Below are 10,743 nucleotides of genomic sequence, written 5' to 3'. Positions count from 1 at the left end.
GCCTGCCCCACTTCCCGGGACCCTATAGGGTTCGGCTGAGCTTCCAGGACCTCATAGGGTCCACCATACCCTTCCAGGACCTCAAAGGGTCCACTATGCCCTTCCAGGACCTCATAGAACCCACGTGCCCTTCCAGGACCTCAAAGGGTCCACTATGCCCTTCCAGGACCTTATAGAACCCATATGCCCTTCCAGGACCCCATAGAACCCACGTGTCCTTCCAGGACCCCATAGAACCCACATGCCCTTCCAGGACCTCATAGGGTCCACCATACCCTTCCAGGACCTCAAAGGGTCCACTATGCCCTTCCAGGACCTCATAGAACCCACATGCCCTTCCAGGACCCTATAGGGTCCACCATGCCCTTCCAGGACCCCATAGAACCCACATGCCCTTCCAGGACTCCACAGAACCCACATGACCTTCCAGGACCCCACAGGATCTGCCTGAGCTTCCTGGACCCCACAGAACCCATATGACCTTCCAGGACCCCATAGGGTCTGTCTGAGCTTCCAGGACCCCATGGAACCCACATGACCTTCCAGGACCCCTTAGGGTCCACCTTGACCTTCCAGGACCCCATAGGGTCTGCCAGAGCTTCCAGGACCCCACAGAACCCGTATGACCTTCCAGGACCCCATAGGGTCCCCCTGATTGGCCACTCCTATGGCTAATCTCCACCCCTGACCTCTGATTGGCCACATCCATAGCTAAGCCCCACCCCCCAGCCCCGTCCTACCCTCTTATTGGTCTCCCCCATGGCTGTTCCCCGCCCCTTTTCCATCCCTGTTCTTTGACTGGCCACCCCTAGGGCTAATCCTCGTCTCTGCCCTCTGATTGGCCACACCCATAGATAAGCCCCGCCCTTCAGCCAGCCCCACTCTCTTATTGGCCAACCCCATGGCAGAGCCCTGCCTCTTATAAAGCTCTAAGCTCTGATTGGCTGCGCCCACAGCTAAGCCCCGCCCCTCACCCAGCTCCGCCTTCTGGCCGCACCCATGGTCAAGCTCCGCCCCTCAGCCCAGCCCTGCCCTCCGATTGGCCACTCACACGGCTAAGCCCCGCCCTTCAGCCCGGCCCTGCCCTTTGATTGGCCACCCCCAAGGCTAAGCCCCACCCCTCAGCCCAGCCCTGCCCTCCGATTGGCCACTCACACGGCTAAGCCCCGCCCTTCAGCCCGGCCCTGCCCTTTGATTGGCCACCCCCAAGGCTAAGCCCCACCCCTCAGCCCAGCCCTGCCCTCCGATTGGCCACTCACACGGCTAAGCCCCGCCCTTCAGCCCGGCCCTGCCCTTTGATTGGCCACCCCCAAGGCTAAGCCCCACCCCTCAGCCCAGCCCTGCCCTCCGATTGGCCACTCACACGGCTAAGCCCCGCCCTTCAGCCCGGCCCTGCCCTTTGATTGGCCACCCCCAAGGCTAAGCCCCACCCCTCAGCCCAGCCCTGCCCTCCGATTGGCCACTCACACGGCTAAGCCCCGCCCTTCAGCCCGGCCCTGCCCTTTGATTGGCCACCCCCAAGGCTAAGCCCCACCCCTCAGCCCAGCCCTGCCCTCCGATTGGCCACTCACACGGCTAAGCCCCGCCCTTCAGCCCGGCCCTGCCCTTTGATTGGCCACCCCCAAGGCTAAGCCCCACCCCTCAGCCCAGCCCTGCCCTCCGATTGGCCACTCACACGGCTAAGCCCCGCCCTTCAGCCCGGCCCTGCCCTTTGATTGGCCACCCCCAAGGCTAAGCCCCACCCCTCAGCCCAGCCCTGCCCTCCGATTGGCCACTCACACGGCTAAGCCCCGCCCTTCAGCCCGGCCCTGCCCTTTGATTGGCCACCCCCAAGGCTAAGCCCCACCCCTCAGCCCAGCCCTGCCCTCCGATTGGCCACTCACACGGCTAAGCCCCGCCCTTCAGCCCGGCCCTGCCCTTTGATTGGCCACCCCCAAGGCTAAGCCCCACCCCTCAGCCCAGCCCTGCCCTCCGATTGGCCACTCACACGGCTAAGCCCCGCCCTTCAGCCCGGCCCTGCCCTTTGATTGGCCACCCCCAAGGCTAAGCCCCACCCCTCAGCCCAGCCCTGCCCTCCGATTGGCCACTCACACGGCTAAGCCCCGCCCTTCAGCCCGGCCCTGCCCTTTGATTGGCCACCCCCAAGGCTAAGCCCCACCCCTCAGCCCAGCCCTGCCCTCCGATTGGCCACTCACACGGCTAAGCCCCGCCCTTCAGCCCGGCCCTGCCCTTTGATTGGCCACCCCCAAGGCTAAGCCCCACCCCTCAGCCCAGCCCTGCCCTCCGATTGGCCACTCACACGGCTAAGCCCCGCCCTTCAGCCCGGCCCTGCCCTTTGATTGGCCACCCCCAAGGCTAAGCCCCACCCCTCAGCCCAGCCCTGCCCTCCGATTGGCCACTCACACGGCTAAGCCCCGCCCTTCAGCCCGGCCCTGCCCTTTGATTGGCCACCCCCAAGGCTAAGCCCCACCCCTCAGCCCAGCCCTGCCCTCCGATTGGCCACTCACACGGCTAAGCCCCGCCCTTCAGCCCGGCCCTGCCCTTTGATTGGCCACCCCCAAGGCTAAGCCCCACCCCTCAGCCCAGCCCTGCCCTCCGATTGGCCACTCACACGGCTAAGCCCCGCCCTTCAGCCCGGCCCTGCCCTTTGATTGGCCACCCCCAAGGCTAAGCCCCACCCCTCAGCCCAGCCCTGCCCTCCGATTGGCCACTCACACGGCTAAGCCCCGCCCTTCAGCCCGGCCCTGCCCTTTGATTGGCCACCCCCAAGGCTAAGCCCCACCCCTCAGCCCAGCCCTGCCCTCCGATTGGCCACTCACACGGCTAAGCCCCGCCCTTCAGCCCGGCCCTGCCCTTTGATTGGCCACCCCCAAGGCTAAGCCCCACCCCTCAGCCCAGCCCTGCCCTCCGATTGGCCACTCACACGGCTAAGCCCCGCCCTTCAGCCCGGCCCTGCCCTTTGATTGGCCACCCCCAAGGCTAAGCCCCACCCCTCAGCCCAGCCCTGCCCTCCGATTGGCCACTCACACGGCTAAGCCCCGCCCTTCAGCCCGGCCCTGCCCTTTGATTGGCCACCCCCAAGGCTAAGCCCCACCCCTCAGCCCAGCCCTGCCCTCCGATTGGCCACTCACACGGCTAAGCCCCGCCCTTCAGCCCGGCCCTGCCCTTTGATTGGCCACCCCCAAGGCTAAGCCCCACCCCTCAGCCCAGCCCTGCCCTCCGATTGGCCACTCACACGGCTAAGCCCCGCCCTTCAGCCCGGCCCTGCCCTTTGATTGGCCACCCCCAAGGCTAAGCCCCACCCCTCAGCCCAGCCCTGCCCTCCGATTGGCCACTCACACGGCTAAGCCCCGCCCTTCAGCCCGGCCCTGCCCTTTGATTGGCCACCCCCAAGGCTAAGCCCCACCCCTCAGCCCAGCCCTGCCCTCCGATTGGCCACTCACACGGCTAAGCCCCGCCCTTCAGCCCGGCCCTGCCCTTTGATTGGCCACCCCCAAGGCTAAGCCCCACCCCTCAGCCCAGCCCTGCCCTCCGATTGGCCACTCACACGGCTAAGCCCCGCCCTTCAGCCCGGCCCTGCCCTTTGATTGGCCACCCCCAAGGCTAAGCCCCACCCCTCAGCCCAGCCCTGCCCTCCGATTGGCCACTCACACGGCTAAGCCCCGCCCTTCAGCCCGGCCCTGCCCTTTGATTGGCCACCCCCAAGGCTAAGCCCCACCCCTCAGCCCAGCCCTGCCCTCCGATTGGCCACTCACACGGCTAAGCCCCGCCCTTCAGCCCGGCCCTGCCCTTTGATTGGCCACCCCCAAGGCTAAGCCCCACCCCTCAGCCCAGCCCTGCCCTCCGATTGGCCACTCACACGGCTAAGCCCCGCCCTTCAGCCCGGCCCTGCCCTTTGATTGGCCACCCCCAAGGCTAAGCCCCACCCCTCAGCCCAGCCCTGCCCTCCGATTGGCCACTCACACGGCTAAGCCCCGCCCTTCAGCCCGGCCCTGCCCTTTGATTGGCCACCCCCAAGGCTAAGCCCCACCCCTCAGCCCAGCCCTGCCCTCCGATTGGCCACTCACACGGCTAAGCCCCGCCCTTCAGCCCGGCCCTGCCCTTTGATTGGCCACCCCCAAGGCTAAGCCCCACCCCTCAGCCCAGCCCTGCCCTCCGATTGGCCACTCACACGGCTAAGCCCCGCCCTTCAGCCCGGCCCTGCCCTTTGATTGGCCACCCCCAAGGCTAAGCCCCACCCCTCAGCCCAGCCCTGCCCTCCGATTGGCCACTCACACGGCTAAGCCCCGCCCTTCAGCCCGGCCCTGCCCTTTGATTGGCCACCCCCAAGGCTAAGCCCCACCCCTCAGCCCAGCCCTGCCCTCCGATTGGCCACTCACACGGCTAAGCCCCGCCCTTCAGCCCGGCCCTGCCCTTTGATTGGCCACCCCCAAGGCTAAGCCCCACCCCTCAGCCCAGCCCTGCCCTCCGATTGGCCACTCACACGGCTAAGCCCCGCCCTTCAGCCCGGCCCTGCCCTTTGATTGGCCACCCCCAAGGCTAAGCCCCACCCCTCAGCCCAGCCCTGCCCTCCGATTGGCCACTCACACGGCTAAGCCCCGCCCTTCAGCCCGGCCCTGCCCTTTGATTGGCCACCCCCAAGGCTAAGCCCCACCCCTCAGCCCAGCCCTGCCCTCCGATTGGCCACTCACACGGCTAAGCCCCGCCCTTCAGCCCGGCCCTGCCCTTTGATTGGCCACCCCCAAGGCTAAGCCCCACCCCTCAGCCCAGCCCTGCCCTCCGATTGGCCACTCACACGGCTAAGCCCCGCCCTTCAGCCCGGCCCTGCCCTTTGATTGGCCACCCCCAAGGCTAAGCCCCACCCCTCAGCCCAGCCCTGCCCTCCGATTGGCCACTCACACGGCTAAGCCCCGCCCTTCAGCCCGGCCCTGCCCTTTGATTGGCCACCCCCAAGGCTAAGCCCCACCCCTCAGCCCAGCCCTGCCCTCCGATTGGCCACTCACACGGCTAAGCCCCGCCCTTCAGCCCGGCCCTGCCCTTTGATTGGCCACCCCCAAGGCTAAGCCCCACCCCTCAGCCCAGCCCTGCCCTCCGATTGGCCACTCACACGGCTAAGCCCCGCCCTTCAGCCCGGCCCTGCCCTTTGATTGGCCACCCCCAAGGCTAAGCCCCACCCCTCAGCCCAGCCCTGCCCTCCGATTGGCCACTCACACGGCTAAGCCCCGCCCTTCAGCCCGGCCCTGCCCTTTGATTGGCCACCCCCAAGGCTAAGCCCCACCCCTCAGCCCAGCCCTGCCCTCCGATTGGCCACTCACACGGCTAAGCCCCGCCCTTCAGCCCGGCCCTGCCCTTTGATTGGCCACCCCCAAGGCTAAGCCCCACCCCTCAGCCCAGCCCTGCCCTCCGATTGGCCACTCACACGGCTAAGCCCCGCCCTTCAGCCCGGCCCTGCCCTTTGATTGGCCACCCCCAAGGCTAAGCCCCACCCCTCAGCCCAGCCCTGCCCTCCGATTGGCCACTCACACGGCTAAGCCCCGCCCTTCAGCCCGGCCCTGCCCTTTGATTGGCCACCCCCAAGGCTAAGCCCCACCCCTCAGCCCAGCCCTGCCCTCCGATTGGCCACTCACACGGCTAAGCCCCGCCCTTCAGCCCGGCCCTGCCCTTTGATTGGCCACCCCCAAGGCTAAGCCCCACCCCTCAGCCCAGCCCTGCCCTCCGATTGGCCACTCACACGGCTAAGCCCCGCCCTTCAGCCCGGCCCTGCCCTTTGATTGGCCACCCCCAAGGCTAAGCCCCACCCCTCAGCCCAGCCCTGCCCTCCGATTGGCCACTCACACGGCTAAGCCCCGCCCTTCAGCCCGGCCCTGCCCTTTGATTGGCCACCCCCAAGGCTAAGCCCCACCCCTCAGCCCAGCCCTGCCCTCCGATTGGCCACTCACACGGCTAAGCCCCGCCCTTCAGCCCGGCCCTGCCCTTTGATTGGCCACCCCCAAGGCTAAGCCCCACCCCTCAGCCCAGCCCTGCCCTCCGATTGGCCACTCACACGGCTAAGCCCCGCCCTTCAGCCCGGCCCTGCCCTTTGATTGGCCACCCCCAAGGCTAAGCCCCACCCCTCAGCCCAGCCCTGCCCTCCGATTGGCCACTCACACGGCTAAGCCCCGCCCTTCAGCCCGGCCCTGCCCTTTGATTGGCCACCCCCAAGGCTAAGCCCCACCCCTCAGCCCAGCCCTGCCCTCCGATTGGCCACTCACACGGCTAAGCCCCGCCCTTCAGCCCGGCCCTGCCCTTTGATTGGCCACCCCCAAGGCTAAGCCCCACCCCTCAGCCCAGCCCTGCCCTCCGATTGGCCACTCACACGGCTAAGCCCCGCCCTTCAGCCCGGCCCTGCCCTTTGATTGGCCACCCCCAAGGCTAAGCCCCACCCCTCAGCCCAGCCCTGCCCTCCGATTGGCCACTCACACGGCTAAGCCCCGCCCTTCAGCCCGGCCCTGCCCTTTGATTGGCCACCCCCAAGGCTAAGCCCCACCCCTCAGCCCAGCCCTGCCCTCCGATTGGCCACTCACACGGCTAAGCCCCGCCCTTCAGCCCGGCCCTGCCCTTTGATTGGCCACCCCCAAGGCTAAGCCCCACCCCTCAGCCCAGCCCTGCCCTCCGATTGGCCACTCACACGGCTAAGCCCCGCCCTTCAGCCCGGCCCTGCCCTTTGATTGGCCACCCCCAAGGCTAAGCCCCACCCCTCAGCCCAGCCCTGCCCTCCGATTGGCCACTCACACGGCTAAGCCCCGCCCTTCAGCCCGGCCCTGCCCTTTGATTGGCCACCCCCAAGGCTAAGCCCCACCCCTCAGCCCAGCCCTGCCCTCCGATTGGCCACTCACACGGCTAAGCCCCGCCCTTCAGCCCGGCCCTGCCCTTTGATTGGCCACCCCCAAGGCTAAGCCCCACCCCTCAGCCCAGCCCTGCCCTCCGATTGGCCACTCACACGGCTAAGCCCCGCCCTTCAGCCCGGCCCTGCCCTTTGATTGGCCACCCCCAAGGCTAAGCCCCACCCCTCAGCCCAGCCCTGCCCTCCGATTGGCCACTCACACGGCTAAGCCCCGCCCTTCAGCCCGGCCCTGCCCTTTGATTGGCCACCCCCAAGGCTAAGCCCCACCCCTCAGCCCAGCCCTGCCCTCCGATTGGCCACTCACACGGCTAAGCCCCGCCCTTCAGCCCGGCCCTGCCCTTTGATTGGCCACCCCCAAGGCTAAGCCCCACCCCTCAGCCCAGCCCTGCCCTCCGATTGGCCACTCACACGGCTAAGCCCCGCCCTTCAGCCCGGCCCTGCCCTTTGATTGGCCACCCCCAAGGCTAAGCCCCACCCCTCAGCCCAGCCCTGCCCTCCGATTGGCCACTCACACGGCTAAGCCCCGCCCTTCAGCCCGGCCCTGCCCTTTGATTGGCCACCCCCAAGGCTAAGCCCCACCCCTCAGCCCAGCCCTGCCCTCCGATTGGCCACTCACACGGCTAAGCCCCGCCCTTCAGCCCGGCCCTGCCCTTTGATTGGCCACCCCCAAGGCTAAGCCCCACCCCTCAGCCCAGCCCTGCCCTCCGATTGGCCACTCACACGGCTAAGCCCCGCCCTTCAGCCCGGCCCTGCCCTTTGATTGGCCACCCCCAAGGCTAAGCCCCACCCCTCAGCCCAGCCCTGCCCTCCGATTGGCCACTCACACGGCTAAGCCCCGCCCTTCAGCCCGGCCCTGCCCTTTGATTGGCCACCCCCAAGGCTAAGCCCCACCCCTCAGCCCAGCCCTGCCCTCCGATTGGCCACTCACACGGCTAAGCCCCGCCCTTCAGCCCGGCCCTGCCCTTTGATTGGCCACCCCCAAGGCTAAGCCCCACCCCTCAGCCCAGCCCTGCCCTCCGATTGGCCACTCACACGGCTAAGCCCCGCCCTTCAGCCCGGCCCTGCCCTTTGATTGGCCACCCCCAAGGCTAAGCCCCACCCCTCAGCCCAGCCCTGCCCTCCGATTGGCCACTCACACGGCTAAGCCCCGCCCTTCAGCCCGGCCCTGCCCTTTGATTGGCCACCCCCAAGGCTAAGCCCCACCCCTCAGCCCAGCCCTGCCCTCCGATTGGCCACTCACACGGCTAAGCCCCGCCCTTCAGCCCGGCCCTGCCCTTTGATTGGCCACCCCCAAGGCTAAGCCCCACCCCTCAGCCCAGCCCTGCCCTCCGATTGGCCACTCACACGGCTAAGCCCCGCCCTTCAGCCCGGCCCTGCCCTTTGATTGGCCACCCCCAAGGCTAAGCCCCACCCCTCAGCCCAGCCCTGCCCTCCGATTGGCCACTCACACGGCTAAGCCCCGCCCTTCAGCCCGGCCCTGCCCTTTGATTGGCCACCCCCAAGGCTAAGCCCCACCCCTCAGCCCAGCCCTGCCCTCCGATTGGCCACTCACACGGCTAAGCCCCGCCCTTCAGCCCGGCCCTGCCCTTTGATTGGCCACCCCCAAGGCTAAGCCCCACCCCTCAGCCCAGCCCTGCCCTCCGATTGGCCACTCACACGGCTAAGCCCCGCCCTTCAGCCCGGCCCTGCCCTTTGATTGGCCACCCCCAAGGCTAAGCCCCACCCCTCAGCCCAGCCCTGCCCTCCGATTGGCCACTCACACGGCTAAGCCCCGCCCTTCAGCCCGGCCCTGCCCTTTGATTGGCCACCCCCAAGGCTAAGCCCCACCCCTCAGCCCAGCCCTGCCCTCCGATTGGCCACTCACACGGCTAAGCCCCGCCCTTCAGCCCGGCCCTGCCCTTTGATTGGCCACCCCCAAGGCTAAGCCCCACCCCTCAGCCCAGCCCTGCCCTCCGATTGGCCACTCACACGGCTAAGCCCCGCCCTTCAGCCCGGCCCTGCCCTTTGATTGGCCACCCCCAAGGCTAAGCCCCACCCCTCAGCCCAGCCCTGCCCTCCGATTGGCCACTCACACGGCTAAGCCCCGCCCTTCAGCCCGGCCCTGCCCTTTGATTGGCCACCCCCAAGGCTAAGCCCCACCCCTCAGCCCAGCCCTGCCCTCCGATTGGCCACTCACACGGCTAAGCCCCGCCCTTCAGCCCGGCCCTGCCCTTTGATTGGCCACCCCCAAGGCTAAGCCCCACCCCTCAGCCCAGCCCTGCCCTCCGATTGGCCACTCACACGGCTAAGCCCCGCCCTTCAGCCCGGCCCTGCCCTTTGATTGGCCACCCCCAAGGCTAAGCCCCACCCCTCAGCCCAGCCCTGCCCTCCGATTGGCCACTCACACGGCTAAGCCCCGCCCTTCAGCCCGGCCCTGCCCTTTGATTGGCCACCCCCAAGGCTAAGCCCCACCCCTCAGCCCAGCCCTGCCCTCCGATTGGCCACTCACACGGCTAAGCCCCGCCCTTCAGCCCGGCCCTGCCCTTTGATTGGCCACCCCCAAGGCTAAGCCCCACCCCTCAGCCCAGCCCTGCCCTCTGATTGGCTCACCATGGTCGCCCCTCCAGCACCGGCAGCAGCACCAGCGCCAGCAGCAACCCCAGCGCGTTCACCACTGTCTCCTGCCCAGTATAGACCAGTACAAACCAGTATAAACCAGTACAGACCAGTATAGACCAGTACAGACCAGCAAAGACCAGTAGAACCCAATCCCCTCCCAGTATAGCCCTGCACAACCCAGTCCCTCCCAGTTCCCTCCCAGTGCCTCCCAGTATAAACCAGCGCCTCCCAGTTCCCTCCCAGTGCCTCCCAGTATAAACCAGCCCCTCCCATCTCCTCCCAGTTCCCTCCCAGTATAAACCAGTCCCTCCCAGACCCTCCCAGCTCCTCCCAGTTCCCTCCCAGTATAAACCAGCCCTTCCCAGTTCCCTCCCAGCCCCTCCCAGTATAAACCAGCCCCTCCCAGTTCCCTCCCAGCTCCTCCCAGTTCCCCCCCAGTGCCTCCCAGCCCCTCCCAGCGCCTCCCAGTATAAACCAGTCCCTCCCATTCCCCCCCAGTCCCTCCCAGTTCCTCCCAGTACAAACCAGCCCCTCCCAGTTCCCTCCCAGCTCCTCCCAGTTCCCTCCCAGTATAAACCAGACCCTCCCAGTTCCTTCCCAGTTCCCTCCCAGTGCCTCCCAGTCCCTCCCAGTCCCCACCAGTGCCATCCCAGTCCCTCCCAGTTCTTCCCGGTTCCTCCCATTCCCTCCCAGTCCCTCCCAGTCCCTCCCAGTTTCCTCCCAGCCCCTCCCAGTTCCCTCCCAGCACCTCCCAGTATAAACCAGCCCCTCCCAGTTCCCTCCCAGCGCCTCCCAGTTTCCTCCCAGCCCCTCCCAGTATAAACCAGCCCCTCCCAGCTCCTCCCAGTTCCCTCCCAGTGCCTCCCAGTCCCTCCCAGTTTCCTCCCAGCCCCTCCCAGTTCTCTCCCAGCACCTCCCAGTATAAACCAGTCCCTCCCAGCCCCTCCCAGTTCCCTCCCAGCTCCCTCCCAGCGCCTCCCAGTATAAACCAGCCCCTCCCAGTTCCCTCCCAGTCCCTCCCAGTACAAACCAGTACAAACTAGCCCCTCCCAGTTCACTCCCAGTCCCTCCCAGTTCCCTCCCAGCACCTCCCAGTATAAACCAGTCCCTCCCAGCCCCTCCCAGTTCCCTCCCAGCGCCTCCCAGTATAAACCAGCCCCTCCCAGTTCCCTCCCAGTCCCTCCCAGTACAAACCAGCCCCTCCCAGTTCACTCCCAGACCCTCCCAGTTCCCTCCCAGCACCTCCCAGTATAAACCAGTCC

At 67.4% G+C, this 10,743-nt stretch overlaps 1 protein-coding gene across 1 annotated transcript in view; it reads right to left on the bottom strand.

Moving 5' to 3' along the window:
* Positions 1-9,794, bottom strand: part of CUNH16orf58 (chromosome unknown C16orf58 homolog) — a gene marked incomplete at its 3' end in the record, with an annotated part of 29,191 nt that extends 19,397 nt beyond the window's left edge. The window contains 1 exon segment of the mRNA XM_021383878.1: positions 9,473-9,794.
* Between the last annotated feature and the right edge of the window lie 949 nt (positions 9,795-10,743).

This window comes from Numida meleagris, unplaced genomic scaffold (genome assembly GCF_002078875.1).
Source record: "Numida meleagris isolate 19003 breed g44 Domestic line unplaced genomic scaffold, NumMel1.0 unplaced_Scaffold636, whole genome shotgun sequence".
Lineage (NCBI taxonomy): Eukaryota > Metazoa > Chordata > Aves > Galliformes > Numididae > Numida > Numida meleagris.
This window is presented reverse-complemented; position numbering and strand designations above follow the sequence as displayed.